This window comes from Nomascus leucogenys, chromosome 12 (genome assembly GCF_006542625.1).
Source record: "Nomascus leucogenys isolate Asia chromosome 12, Asia_NLE_v1, whole genome shotgun sequence".
In the NCBI taxonomy this organism is placed as follows: domain Eukaryota; kingdom Metazoa; phylum Chordata; class Mammalia; order Primates; family Hylobatidae; genus Nomascus; species Nomascus leucogenys.
This window is the reverse complement of record NC_044392.1, coordinates 15210537-15226532: the sequence shown is the minus strand read 5'-3', so window position 1 is coordinate 15226532 and position 15996 is coordinate 15210537.

The window sequence follows — 15996 nt, the reverse complement described above, 5'->3', positions numbered from 1 at the left end:
CAGAGAACACCAGGCTTGCCACCATCTTGGAAGCGGCCCGCCACCATCTTGGGAGCTCCGGGAGCAAGGACCCCCCAGTAACATTTGGCGACCACGAAGGGACCTCCAAAGCGATGGGAAACATTCCCCATAAGGCAAAAACGCCCCTAAGATGTATTCTGGAGAATTGGGACCAATTTGACCCTCAGACGCTAAGAAAGAAACGACTTATATTCTTCTGCAGTACCACCTGGCCATGATATCCTCTTCAAGGGGGAGAAACCTGGCCTCCTGAGGGAAATATAAATTATAACACCATCTTACAGCGAGACCTCTTCTGTAGAAAAGAAGGCAAATGGAGTGAAGTGCCATATGTACAAACCTTCTTTTCGTTAAGAGACAACTCGCAATTATGTAAAAAGTGTGATTTATGCCCTATAGGAAGCCCTCAGAGTCTACCTCCCTACCGTGGTGTCCCCCCGACTCATTCCCCAACTAATGAGGACCCCCCTACAACCCAAACATCCAAAAGGAGATAGACAAAGGGGTAAACAATGAACCAAAGATTGCCAATATTCCCCAATTATGCCCCTGTCCAAGCAATGGGAGGAGGAGAATTCGGCCCAGCCAGAGTGCATGTACCTTTTTCTGTCTCAGACTTAAAGCAAATTAAAATAGACCTAGGTAAATTCTCAGATAACCCTGATGGTTATATTGATGTTTTACAAGGGTTAGGACAATCCTTTGATCTGACATGGAGAGATATAATGTTATTGCTAAATCAGACACTAACCCCAAATGAGAGAAATGCTGCCATAACTGCAGCCCGAGAGTTTGGTGATCTCTGATATCCCAGTCAGGTCAATGACAAGATGACAACAGAGGAAAGAACGATTCCCCACAGGCCAGCAGGCAGTTCCCAGTGTAGACCCTCATTGGGACACAGAATCAGAACATGGAGATTGGTGCCGCAAACATTTGCTAACTTGCATGCTAGAAGGACTAAGAAAAACCAGGAAGAAACCTATGAATTATTCAATGATGTCCACTATAACACAGGGAAAGGAAGAAAATCCTACTGCCTTTCTGGAGAGACTAAGGGAGGCACTGACAAAGCATACCTCTCTGTCACCTGACTCTATTGAAGGCCAACTAATCTTGAAGAATAAGTTTATCACTCAGTCAGCTGCAGACATTAGAAAAAAACTTCAAAAGTCCGCCTTAGGCCTGGAGCAAAACTTAGAAACCCTATTGAACTTGGAAACCTTGGTTTTTTATAATAGAGGTCAGGAGAAGCAGGCAGAATGGGAAAAACGGGATAAAAAAGAGGCCACCACTTTAGTCACGGCCCTCAGGCAAGCAGACTTTGGAGGCTCTGGAAAAGGGAAAAGCTGGGCAAATCAAATGCCTAATAGGGCTTGCTTCCAGTGCAGTCTACAAGGCCACTTTTAAAAAGATTGTCCAAGTAGGACGGGTGAGGTGGCTCATGCCTGTAATCTCAGCACTTTGGAAGGCTAAGGCGGGTGGATCACAAGGTCAGGAGATCGAGACCATCCTGGCTAACACAGTGAAACCCCGTCTCTACTAAAAATACAAAAATTAGCCGGGCATGGTGGCAGGCGCCTGTAGTCCCAGCTACTCGGGAGGCTGAGGCAGGAGAATGGCGTGAACCTGGGAGGCGGGGCTTGCAGTGAGCCAAGATCGCGCCACTGCACTCCATCCAGCCTGGGCGACAGAGCAAGACTCCATCTCAAAAAAAAAAAAGATTGTCCAGGTAGAAATAAGCTGCCCCCTCGTCCATGCCCCTTATGTCAAGGGAATCACTGGAAGGCCCACTGCCCCAGAGGAAGAAGGCCCTCTGAGTCAGAAGCCACTAACCAGATGATCCAGCAGCAGGACTGAGGGTGCCCAGGGCAAGTGCCAGCCCATGCCATCACCCTCACAGAGCCCTGAGTATGCTTTGAGGGCCAGGAGGTTAACTGTCTCCTGGACACTGGCATGGCCTTCTCAGTCTTACTCTCCTATCCCGGACAACTGTCCTCCAGATCTGTCACTATCCAAGGGGTCCTAGGACAGCCAGTCACTAGATATTTCTCCCAGCTACTAAGTTTTGACTGGGGAACTTTACTCTTTTCACATGCTTTTCTAATTACGCCTGAAAGCCCCACTCCCTTGTTAGGGAGAGATATTCTAGCAAAAGCAGGGGCCATTATACACCTGAACACAGGAAAAGGAACACCCATTTGTTGTCCCCTGCTTAAGGAAGAAATTAATCCTGAAGTCTGGGCAACAGAAGGACAATATGGATGAGCGAAGAATGCCCGTCCCGTTCAAGTTAAACTAAAGGATTCCGCCTCCTTTCCCTACCAAAGGCAGTATCCCCTTAGACCCGAGGCCCAACAAGGACTCCAAAAGATTGTTAAGGATCTAAAAGCCCAAGGCCTAGTAAAACCATGCAATAGCCCCTGTAGTACTCCAATTTTAGGAGTACAGAAACGCAACGGGCAGCGAAGGCTAGTGCAAGATCTCAGGATTATCAATGAGGTGTTGTCCCTCTATACCCAGCTGTACCTAACCCTTATACTCTGCTTTCCCAAATACCAGAGGAAGCAGAGTGGTTTACAGTCCTGGACCTTAAGGATGTCTTTTTCTGCATCTCTGTACAACCTAACTCTCAATTCTTGTTTGCCTTTGAAGATCCTTCGAACCCAACGTCTCAACTCACCTGGACTGTTTTACCCCAAGGGTTCAGGGATAGTCCCCATCTGTTTGGCCAGGCATTAACCCAAGACTTGAGCCAGTTCTCATACCTTGACACTCTTGTCCTTCAGTATGTGGATGATTTACTTTTAGCCACCCGTTCAGAAACCTTGTGCCATCAAGCCACCCAAGCGCTCTTAAATTTCCTTGCCACCTGTGGCTACAAGGTTTCCAAACCAAAGGCTCAGCTCTGCTCACAACAGGTTAAATACTTAGGGCTAAAATTATCCAAAGGCACCAGGGCCCTCAATGAGGAATATATCCAGCCCATACTGGCTTATCCTTATCCCAAAACCCTAAAGCAACTAAGAGGGTTCCTTGGCATAACAGGCTTCTGCCTTGGCCGGGCATGGTGGCTCACACCTGTAATCCCAGCACTTTGGGAGGCCGAGGCGGGTGGATCACGAGGTCAGGAGATCGAGACCATCCTGGCTAACATGGTGAAACCCCATCTCTACTAAAAAAAAAAATACGCACGGTGGCTCACGCCTGTAATCCCAGCACTTTGGGAGGCCGAGGCGGGCGGATCACAGGATCAGGAGATCGAGACCATCCTGGCTAACACAGTGAAACCCCATCTCTACTAAAAATACAAAAAATTAGCCGGGCGAGGTGGCGGGCGCCTGTAGTCCCAGCTACGCGGGAGGCTAAGGCAGGAGAATGGCGTGAACCCTGGGGGGCGGAGCCTGCAGTGAGCCGAGATCGCGCCACTGCACTCCAGCCTGGGTGAAAGAGCGAGACTCCTTCTCAAAAAAAAAAAAAAAAAAAAAAAAATACAAAAAATTAGCCAGGCGTGGTAGCGGGCACCTGTAGTCGCAGCTACTTGGGAGGCTGAGGCAGGAGAATGGCATGAACCCGGGAGGCGGGCCTTGCAGTGAGCCGAGATTGCGCCACTGCACTCCAGCCTGGGCAACAGAGCGAGACTCTGTCTCAAAAAAAAAAACAAAAAAAAAACAGGCTTCTGCCGAATATGGATTCCCAGGTATGGCGAAATAGCCAATAGCCAACCCATTATATATACTAATTAAGGAAACTCAGAAAGCCAATACCCATTTAGTAAGAAAGCAGAAGTGGCTTTCCAGGCCCTAAAGAAGGCCCTAACCCAAGCCCCAGTGTTAAGCTTGCCAATGGGGCAAGACTTTTCTTTATATGTCACAGAAAAAAACAGGAATAACTCTAGGAGTCCTTACACAGGTCCAAGGAACAAGCTTGCAACCCGTGGCAAACCTGAGTAAGGAAATTGATGTAGTGGCAAGGGGTTGGCCTCATTGTTTATGGGTAATGGTGGCAGTAGCAATCTTAGTATCTGAAGCAGTTAAAATAATACAGGAAAGAGATCTTACTGTGTGGACATCTCATGATGTGAACGGCATACTCACTGCTAAAGGAGACTTGTGGCTGTCAGACAGCCATTTACTTGAATATCAGGGTCTATTACTTGAAGGGCCAGTGCAACAACTGCGCACTTGTGCAACTCTTAACCCAGCCACATTTCTTCCAGGCATTGAAAAAAAGATAGAACATAACTGTCAACAGGTGATTGCTCAAACCTATGCTGCTCGAGGAGACCTTCTAGAGGTTCCCTTGACTGATCCCGACCTCAACTTGTATATTGATGAAAGTTCCTTTGTAGAAAAAGGACTTCAAAAAGCTGGGTACGCAGTGGTCGGTAATAATAAAATACTTGAAAATAATCCCCTCACTCCAGGAACTAGCGCTCAGCTGGCAAAACTAATAGCCCTCACAAGGGCACTAAAATTAGAAAAAGAAAAAAGGGTAAACATATATACAGACTCTAAGTATGCTTACCTAGTCCTCCGTGCCCATGCAGCAATATGGAGAGAAAGGGAATACCTAACTTCCGAGGGAACATCTATCAAACATCAGGAAGCCATTAGGAGATTATTATTGGCTGTACAGAAACCTAAAGAGGTGGCAGTCTTACACTGCTGGGGTCATCAGAAAGGAAAGGAAAGGGAAATAGAAGGGAACCGCCAAGCGAATATTGAAGCCAAAAGAGCCACAAGGCAGGACCCTCCATTAAAAATGCTTATAGAAAGACCCCTAATATGGGGTAATCCCCTCTGGGAAACCAAGCCCCAGTACTCAACAGGAGAAATAGAATAATAGAATAGGGAACCTCACAAGGACATAGTTTCCCCCCTCAGGATGGCTAGCCAACAAAGGAAAAATACTTTTGCTTGCAGCTAACCCATGAAAACTGCTTAAAACCCCTCGCCAAATCTTTCACTTGGGCATTGATAGCACCCATCAGATGGCCAAATTATTATTTACTGGACCAGGCCTTTTTAAAGCTATCAAGCAGATAGTCAGGGCCTGTAAAGTATGCCAAAGAAATAATCGCCTATACTGCAGGCCATACATTTCAATCTCTGTATATTTAACCTCCTTGTTAAGTTTGTCTCTTCCAGAATCAAAGCTGTAAAACTACAAATCGTTCTTCAAATGGAGCCCCAGGTGCAGTCCATGACTAAGATCTACTGCGGACCCCTGGACCAGCCTGCTAGCCCATGCTCCGATGTTGATGACATCAAAGGCACCCCTCCCAAGGAAATCTCATCTGCACAACCCCTACTCGCCCCAATTCAGCAGGAAGCAGTTGTCGGCCAACTTCCCCAACAGCACTTGGGTTTTCCTGTTGAGGGGGGCACTGAGAGACAGAACTAGCTGGATTTCCTAGGCCTACTAAGAATCCCTAAGCCTAGCTGGAAATGTGATCACATCCACCTTTAAACACCGGGTTTGCAACTTAGCTCACACCCGACCAATCCGGTAGTAAAGAGAGCTCACTAAAATGCTAATTAGGCAAAAACAGGAGGTAAAGAAATAGCAAATTATCTATCACCTGAGAGCACAGTGGGAGGGACAATGATTGGGATATAAACCCACTCATTCGAGCCAGCAACGTCTACCCTCTTTGGGTCCCCTCCCTTTGTATGGGAGCTCTGTTTTCACTCTATTAAATCTTGCAACTGAAAAAAAAATGCGGGGGGGTGGGGGTAGAATTTATGTAAAAAGAATGTTAGATGGTAAATTCGTGTCCTAAAATAAATTAACTGGATGTTTAAATAAAGGGATGTTTGCAACAAGTTAGAAAGTTGAGGCATGTCGACGAATTGTCTGTGAAAGTCATGGGAAAAAAGTTATAAAAGGGAATTTATGCAAGAAATGTTGTATAATTTAAAAGAAATTAGGCCTCCTGAATGTAAAACTATTGAAAAAACAGTTTATGTGCAAGGTGTGTAAAGAAAGTAAATTATACCTTGGTAAAAGGTTATAAGGAGGCATAAGAATGTGGATTTTTATCTACATTAAAAGGTTAAAAAATTGTTTTAAAAGTTTAAGCAAGTTTCAAAAACAATTATAAAGGAAATTCTGTGTGTAAACACTGGCTAAAGTTAAAGGGGTATCATCCAATTTTTCTGTCAACTTGACATTAAAATAAAACACAACAGGTTTTTCTTAAAGCACTAACCTGCTCTTTAACAAAAATTATAAAAGGTTAAAAACAATCAATAAAAAGCTTACCTTATGGTCAGACATTAAAATTGGATAAATATGTCTACAAGATTTTATTAAAATTCAATTTAACATTAATAACACACTAATATAAAGGTGAAATTTAGTTTACCTGGTATAAAAATGATACACGAAGCATTGTTAAATATAAAATGGTATTTGGCTTTCTTTGGTCTAAAAACTAATAAAAATAGGTGCTAAAGAAAATTTTTCAGCAAGAAGGCACCAAGGACTATGAAGTCCACTGCTGATGTCCCCACATTTTAACCAAAAGATCAATTTCTTAGAAGTTATATACTTGGTTTATCCTCCACCTTCTCTTCCCTTAAAACAAGAGGCCTTTTAGCACAGGGGCTACCTTTGGAGTTGCCAGTACATCAGCATCAGCCTGGGGATCATGTTCTCATCAAAGGGTGGAAAGAAGGGAAACTCAAGCCAGCCTGGGAAGGACTCTACTTTGTGCCGCTAACCACAGCGGAAAGGGATGGGCACATCACACCTGAGTCAAGCAAGTGCCATTATCATCAGAATCATGGGCCATTGTTCCTGGATCAAGCCCTACCAAATTAAAGCTAAGAAAAGTTTAGTCTGTCTATCTATAACAAAGACATTGCAAGATCTGACTGCTCTGTCCAATAGTTAGCCAACAACTCAGGGGTAAATGATCCCTTTACAGTATGGCCAGAAAAGTGGTTCAGTAAATGGAAAGGAATAATAGCCTCAATTCTTACTTCCCTCACAGCTGTAATGGGTGTACTTATTCTTGTCGGGTGCTGTGTCATACCATCCATCCGTGGGTTGGTGCAGAGGCTCATAAAAACAGCACTTACTAAAACCTCCCTTAACTATCGTCCACCTTATCCAAAGAAGCTTCTTCTTTTGGAAAATCAAGCAGAACAACTAAGCCAAGACATGTTAAAGAAGTTTGAAGAGAAAGAGCCGTAAGGAAATTCAAGAGGAAGGATTACTAGATGTGAGTTCTAAATTTCTCTTCAAACAATCACTATGTCAGTATGTTCAATTCTTTGCCTTCTACTTTTAAACTTAACTTCCTTGTAAAGCAACCTTTTTTGATTACCTACTCCACCCTGACTCATTCCAATTACCTGCTCCACCCTGACTCATTCCAATTACCTGCTCTGCCCTGACTCATTCTCCACCCTGACCCATTCCAATCTCCTGCTCTGCCATAACCATTCCCGCCAAACCACTCACCCCATCACACTCTTTAAATTAGCCAATCGGAATTAGTTTAGCCTGTGCAGTCTAACCCTAACCAATAGGAGAATGACACAGCAGCAGAAGCCACACGCGTCAGGAATAAGAACCCCTTCCCCTCCCTTGTTCAGCCGTGCACTCACCATTGCTCCATCTGTGAGGGCGCACCCTTCTATAGAGGTAAATTGCCTTGCTGAGAAGAAAAAAAAGAAAATTTTATATTTGAGTGCTAGTTCTTTTGCAGCACCAAAACTTTTATGTATAACACCAGCCAACAAGATCAGGAGCAGTGACAGATTGGGTTCACAGACCTCTTTAACCTCCACAAACCCTGTAGCAGTATCTTTCCTGGAGAACCAGGAGGCTGGTCATGCACCATAGGGCGCCGGCCTCTCCCCAGCACAGGGCTTCCGGTGCGCCAGCCCAGGACAAACACTGGAAGAGTCTCTGGGGCGTCCACCCACTGCCTCTCCTCTTACCCAAACCCAGGACACCGGGTCTCTGACCCTGGGCTCTTCTTCATGGCCCAATCCACCCATTATTTGTCCTTTGGCTCAGCCACTTCCTGCAGACTGGCCTCCCCAGTGTCACCCTGTCCCAGTCCTGGGCACTTCTGGATTTTACATCCAAGAAGCAGAAGGAATGCCAGACCAGGGGGAGTCCGGGGACCTGGCCCGCTTCAGAGGGGGATGAATTACACGGACACAGACACACACACACACAGGCTCCCTACTGCTGTCCTGGCCTCTCTCACAGAACTTTACCTGCTTTATCTCAGTTGTTCTCCCAACAACTTTATGAGAAAAGCATTTTTGGCCCAGTGTGGTGGCTCACACCTGTAATTCCATTATTTTGGAGTCCAAGGCGGGCAGATCACCTGAGGTCAGGAATTCAAGACCAGCCTGACCAACATGGTGAAACCCCATCTCTACAAAAAATGCAAAAATTAGCTGAGCGTTTTGGCTTGTGTCTGTAATCCCACCTACTTGGGAGGCTGAGGCAGGAGAATCACTTAAACCTGGGAGGTGGAGGTTGCAGTGAGCCAAGATCATGCCACTTAACTCCAGCCTGGGCAACAGAGTGAGACTGGCTCAAAAAAAAAAAAAAAAAACATTTTTATGCTCATTACTGATGAAGTAACTGAAGACAAATGGCATTAAATAACTTGTGTCCCATAGAACTGATGTTTATAAATTAAGTATTTAAAAAATAAAAGTAACTTTTGTGGGTCACACAGGTGGCTGAGTGGATGGGAATTCCACTGGGAAGCTGGAAGCCAGAGCTCTTCCCCATCCGTCAGCACCATCATTACTGCCCCTGGGAATGGGTTGTAAAAGTTTAGAATGTGTGTATCTTTGGGTTGACGTGTAGCTTTTTTCATTGCATAGTGGCCCTATTTGTCCCGACTTTTTTTCTTAAAGTATGATGGAGCACAGGTAAGTGCTTTGTGCCAGGAAACACTGACTCCTGAAACATGGGGAGGGGCTCCCGGGTGGGGGTGCAGTCCTGGATCCCGGTTGTTTTTACCTCTCTGAATCTGTGCATTTACTTGTCTAAGGGAGCTGGTTATGATGCCTACCTTGCAAGATTGTTAGCAACACTGCCTGGCACTTAGTAGGCCCTCCATAAATGATTATGAATGGAGTGAAAGGCCCACTTATGGAAAGACTTGGTTGGTACTGGAAGAATCCCAGCCTGAGGGCCTTGAGTCATGCTCTTGAGTACGTTAAGCAAGGTCCCAAATCCTCGCGTTTCTGTCTTCAGTGCAGATTGAGTGCCTCTGTTCCTACTCAGCACTGATAACCCTTTACAAGTTTCAAGTCCTAGACCTCAGTTTCCCTAGAAAAAGGGAGCTGACAGGTGCTGATGATAGAAACAGCAATCTGAAGTGGTTCTTATGAGGTCACCTCACCCCATTTCCTGAGTGAAAGAATGAGATTCTAGCCCTCAACTCACCCTTCATTTGTTGGATGACCTTGGGTAACTCAATTCTTCCTTTTGCAAAACAAGAAGCATTTTTCCAGACCCTCTCTCCTTCTCAAAGGGAAAATAATATATAGTCCTAGGGAAACACTGGCCATTCCTGAGGCATAATCACCAAGTTTGTAACCTGTTGTGAGTAGGGCCAAGATTTGCTACTTTAGGGACTCCAGTTGCAAAGCATTCACTTGTGTTTGCTGAAATGATGGCTTCCCTAAACAGAAAGCTCCCTGGGCGCATATTAAATATAATTTAATTTACAAAAAGGGTCTAGGGGTTAGAAGTGGGTTTGGAGGCCAGTGCAGCAAGTCCTGGACTGACTCTAATGTTCAAGTCACAGTGAGTGGCCACTTTGTTCCTGTAAGAGAGGATCCAGAAACCCTTCTGACATCCAGTGATTCAATTCAACAGACATTCACTGACACCTGCTACTGTAGGCTGTGCTCCAGGGAAACTTAAACGAATAGTAGACCGAAAATCTGGCCTGAATGGGAAGAAAAAAATATGTGCATAGACCAAGACAGGCTTCGGTGGAAATGCAGAGATTGTGCTGCATAATCCAGAGGGCCTTGGATTCTGGGTCCTTAGACTGTGTTGGGGACAGTCTTTGGGGGAAGCAAGATGGCACATGATTTAGAGCAAGTGTTTTAGAGCTTGGCTCTAGAGTAGGACTAGCTAGTAACCCATCCTTGTTGTGTGACTCTCTGTGTCCCCATTTCCTTACCTGTCAAATAATGGTAATAATAGTACCCCACACAGCAAATACTCTAGTACTATTATATGAATCAAATGAGTTAATGCATGTAACACAACCAGAACAGGGCCTAGCATATGTATAGTAAAAAATCCATGCATGTTAATCATTATTATTATTGCTGTTGTTATTACTTATTATTAGAAAAATAGAGGCCTACAGAGAGGGGTTTATGGCCTGAGAATCTCAAGCTCAGGAACCAGACTGCCTGAGTTCAAATCCTAACTCCGCCACTTACTGTGTAACCTGGAGTAAGCCTCTTTAACCTCTTGTGCCTCAGTTTCCTTATTTCTAAAATGGGGATAACACTGGTGACTATCTCACAGAATTGCTGTGAACATTAAGCAAGTTAATCCAAGCAAAGAGCTTGGAACAGCACCTCATCCACTGTAAGTGTTCAATAAATATTAGCTCACTTTATTTTAAGCAGAGATGTATGCAATCCAACCATATTTTGGGAAGGTAGTATGGAGGAGGGTTGGGAGAGGCAAGCTGGAAGCTGAGGTCATGTACTAGAAGAGCAGGTGGATGCAAAGATCCAACGGGGGTGGGTTTCCAGGGCTCCACCTGTGTTATCCAGAAGATAACACCACACCATTCTGTGAGCCATAACCTGCTGTCAGGTCATTCATGGAAGAGTTACTCCTACCCACAGCCCCTCTAGCAGGCCCTGGTAAGTTTCCCTGCCAGCATCCGCAGTCAGCTGGTGACGGTAAGTTATTCTTGTGTCTTCAGCTGTTGAGTGGGAAGACAGGTAATACCTTCCCTGGCACCCTCTGAGGTGGGGGCAGGGCTGTCCAAGGGAGAGAAAAAGGGAAGGGAGCTTCTCAGATTCCAGAGGGTGTGAAGTCTGTCTTTGTTCCAGAGATGGGAGCAGTAAATGCTCTGCTTCTTCATTTCCTTTCTCTTCTGTGAGCCTTTCCCAGGGGCCTACTAAAGGGGAGGATGCAGTCCTGCTCTAAGGAACTGCTATGATTTGAGTGTATGTGTCCCTCAAAATTCATGCTGAAACCTGATCACCAAGATAATGGTATTAGAAGGTGGAGCTTTTGGGGGGAGTGATTAGGTCAAAAGGGCCCTGGCCTCATGAATAGGATTAAAGACCTTATAAAAGAGATATGGGGTAGCTGTTCACAGCCCCTTTTCCCTTCTGTTCTTCTGCCATGGGAGGACTCAGCCATAAGACACCATCTGTAAAGCAATGAGCAAGCCTTCCCCAGACACCAAATCTGCCAGTGCCTTGACCTTAGACCTCCCAGCCTCTAGAACTGTAAGAAATAAATGTTCTACTCTTTAAAATTACCCATTCTCAAGTTGTTTTTGTTTGTTTTTTGTTTTTTGTTTTTGAGACAGTCTCACTTGGTTGCCCAAGCTGGAGTGCAGTGGTGCGATCTTAGCTCACTGCAACTTCTGCCTCCCAAGTTCAAGCGATTCTCCTGCCTCAGCCACCCGAGTAGCTGGCACTATGGGCGCGCACCACCACACCCAGCTAATTTTCATATTTTTAGTAGAGACAGGGTTTCACCATGTTGGCCAGGATGGTCTGGATCTCTTGACCTTGTGATCTGCCCACCTCGGCCTCCAAAAGTGCTGGGATTACAGGTGTGAGCCGCCCCACCTGGCCCTTCTCAAGTATTTTGATATAGCCACATGACTGGACTAAGACAGGAACTCACAGCCCCACATAGGAGGGAGGATTCCACACTCAGAAGCACTGCCTAGGGTGCTGACAATTCACAAAGCACTGTCAGGACTTTGAATGCAGATATCTGGGCCCCCTACCAACCTCTACACCCTCCTCTGAGTTTGGGGAGAGTTTGTCTCCTCTGCTAAGTTGATTACATAAATGACCCCAATAATCCAGGACCCCTTGTATCTGTGCTCTCTGCAAAGTGATTTTGCAACTCCTCTCCCCAGGAGTAGAGTCTATTTCCCTACCCATGTAAATCTTTGTGACTTGCTTTAACTAATGGAAAGTAGTGGAAGGAAGTTTGTGCTACTTCTTAGCCCAGGCTGTAAGAGAACTGTTTTGTCTCTCTCTCCTGGAACCCTGCCACCGCCATGAGAAAAAGCCCAAGCTAGCCTGCTGGAGGACTAGAAACCATGTGGAGAAAAGCCTGCTCAGCCCATTTGCCCTTGGTCAGGCCCTTACACAGGTGAGACAGCCAAGATGAGCAGAGCCACCCGACTGCAGATACATGAGTGAATCTTGCCAAGTCAACTTAGGCCAGTGGAACCGCCCGCCAAGCCATAGACTCAGAGAATAATACATGGTTGTTTAAACCACCACTTTGAGGGTTGGTTCATTACAAAGCAATAGCTAACTGATACATCTCCTGATCTTCATTGCCCAGATAAGTAACTGAGGCCTTACAGACAACCAGTCACTTGCTCAGTGCTACACAGTCAGTGGAGGGCCCAACTGTGAATCAAACCTGGATCTTCAAGACTCAAAATCCCTTGGCCAGGCACAGTGGCTCATGCCTGTAATCCCAACATTTTGGGAGGCCAAGGCGGGAGGATCACTTGAGGTCTGGAGTTCAAGACCAGCCTGTTCAGCATGATGAAACCTCGTCTCTACTAAAAATGCAAAAATTAGCTGGGTGTGGTGACACACACCTGTAGTCCCAGCTACTCAGGAGGCTGAGGCAGGAGGATCCCTTGAACCAGGGAGGCAGAGGTTGTGGTGAGCCAAGATTGCACCACTGAACTCCAGCCTGAACAGAGAGAAACTCCATCTCAAAAAAAAAAAAAAAATCTCTGCTATGGCCAGGCATGGTGGCTCATGCCTGTAATCCTAGCACTTTGGGAGGCCAAGGCAGGAGGATACACTGAGCCCAGGAGTTTGAAACCAGCCTGGTCAACATAGGGAGACCCTGTCTCTATTTAAAAAAATAAAAATTTTAAAAAAGCCCTGCTGCCTCTGTAACATGGACACCTACAACTAGACTGTAGAATTGTTATTAAAGGTTCCCAATCATTAACTTGGAAACCCATCAGCCATACCTCACCTTAAATCTGTTTTCCTCAACCTGTTTTTACCCATGCCTTCTTTGGATACACATGAAATACATGCTGTCTCCCTCCTATAATTTGTTTAAAACTGTGGGGTTAGTTTCTTTACCATTCGGTACCTGAATTTCCTCATCTGTAAAATGGGGATGTTGTACTACCCCATTGGTTGCCGTGGGAATTAATGACAATGTTAGGAAAGTGCTTAGAACAGTGCCTGACATATAGCAAGGACTATATCATTAAATAAAATTAAAATGTGACTAAAACTGATCCACAGCAATGGCAATTTTATTAGGAAAACATTTTTATTTGGATCATGAGAGCTACATATTTTTCACTTTGATCTGGTGACATCAGTCTGAGTGTTGAGTCAGCTTGTCTGCCATAAGCTCTTCTATCCAAGCTACTGTGGGAGAAAACATCTCATGGGTGGCAAACCAGTTTTTGAAAACCAGACGTGCAGAAAAGCACATCTCTCGTCTTGAGAAGCACTCTTGGGTCATTATCACACATTTATGTCATATTTCACAGAGAATATATTCTTGGTAGGTTGTAGGCAAATCAAATCCTAAGGTAAGTCTATTATTATTTAAAGAGCTCTGGTTGGGCATGGTGGCTCACGCCTGTAATCTCAACACTTTAGGAGGCCAAGGCAGGTGGATCACTTCAGGTCAGGAGTTTGAGACCAGCCTGGCCAACATGGTGAAAACCCATCTCTACTAAAAATACAAAAATTAGCCGGGCATGGTGTCACGTGCCTGTAATCCCAGCTACTCAGGAGGCTGAGGCACAAGAATCTCTTGAACCCGGGAAGCGGAGGTTGCAGTGAGCCAAGATTGCGCCACTGCATCCCAGCCTGGGCAACAAGAGTGAAACTCTGTCTCAAAAAAAAGATTATAGTTGATTTTTTTTTTCATTTTTGGCCTTGCAGCTATTTCATCATTGTGTCTTGGTTTACTTGTCCTTCCTGTCTCAGCAGAAGTATGCTTTTCTCTGGGAAGACTTCCCAGAATTCCCTCATCTGGATCAGGGCCACTTCTCTATGCTCTCAAAGCTGCCTGTGTTCCCTGGTGCAAGGATTTATCACACAGTATTGAATCATCTGTTCCTGTGTCTGTCTGGACTCTCCTCAGAATAAGCACTGGGTCCTAAGCCACCTTATTCCTCACACCATGCACATGCAGTGAACACTTGTATGGATTGTATGAATGCATGCGTGCAATTGTGTTGTGTTCTGTTGCACTGATGACACCTCTGCTTACATCCCAGTGGCTAGTATATTAAATTGGGGCCGGGCACGGTGACTAACACCTGTAATCCCAGCACTTTGGGAGGCCGAGGTGCGCAAATCACCTGAGGTCAGGAGTTTGAGACCAGTCTGGCCAACATGGTAAAACCCCGTCTCTACTAAAAATTCAAAAATTAGCTGGGCGTGGTGGTGGGTGCCTGTAATCCCAGCTACTTGGGAGGCTGAGGCAGGAGAATCGCTTGAACCCAGGAGGTGGAGGTTGCAGTGGGCCGAGATTGCACCATTGCACTCCAGCCTGGGCGACAAGAGCGAGAGCAAGACTTCGTCTCAAAAAAAATTTTTTTAATTGAAAAAATTAATTGGTAGCCGCTGTCCTTCCTTAACACATCTAATGATAAACTACTAGCGTTCCCTGATCAAACCCTAGGGTTGGTAAATTGCTAAAAACCCTTCTCCTGTGTGTTTAGAGTTCTAAATTTCTCTTCAAAGAATCAATATGTCAGTATGCTCAATTCTTTGACTTATACTTTAAACTTAACTTCCTCGTAAGCAACCTTTTTCTATTACCTGCTCCACCCTGACTCATTTGGATTACCTGCTCTGCCCTGACTGATTCTCCACTCTGACTCATTCCAATTACCTGCCCCGCCCTGACTCATTCTCCACCCTGACTCATTTTGATTACCTGCTCCACCCTGATTGATTCTGATTACCTACTCCGCCCTGACTCATTCCAATTTCCTGCTGTGCCATAACCATTTTTCCTGCCAAACCACTCACCCCATCACTCTCTTTAAATTAGCCATCGGAATTACTTTAGCCTATAGGTCGAACCCTAGCCAATAGGGGAACGACGCAGCAGCAGGGGCCACATGGTCAGGAATAAGAACCTCTTCACCTCCCTTGTCCAGCCAGGTGTGTGCTCACAATTGCTCCATCTGTTAGGGCACACCCTTCTATACAGGTAAATTGCATTGCTGAGAAGAAAAAAAGAAAATTTTATATTGGAGTGCTATTTCTTTTGTGTCACTGAAACTTTATTTACAACATATGTTAAGTGCTGGCAGCCCTTAGGCTGCTAGGTCAGGAGCAGAGTGCCCCAAAATAAGCACAGCTTTTTCTTCCTCTAAGAAAGGACAGAATGATCAAACTGAGCCTCCTCAGATTGCCTTCTCCTGGTTTTGTCATTGCAGAAAATGCTTAGGGGACTGGGTGTGGTGGCTCATGCCTGTAATCCCGGCACTTTGGGAGACCGAGGCAGGCTGATCACTTGAGGTTAGGAGTTTGAGACCAGCCTGGCCAACATGGTGAAAGCCCATCTCTCTAAAAAATACAAAAATGGCCGGGCGCGGTGGCTCACACTTGTAATCCCAGCACTTTGGGAGGCCAAGGAGGGCGGATCATGAGGTCAGGGGATTGAGACCACATTGAAACCGTCTCTACTAAAAATACAAAAAAATTAGCCGGGCGTGGTGGCAGGCACCTGTAGTCCTGGCTACTC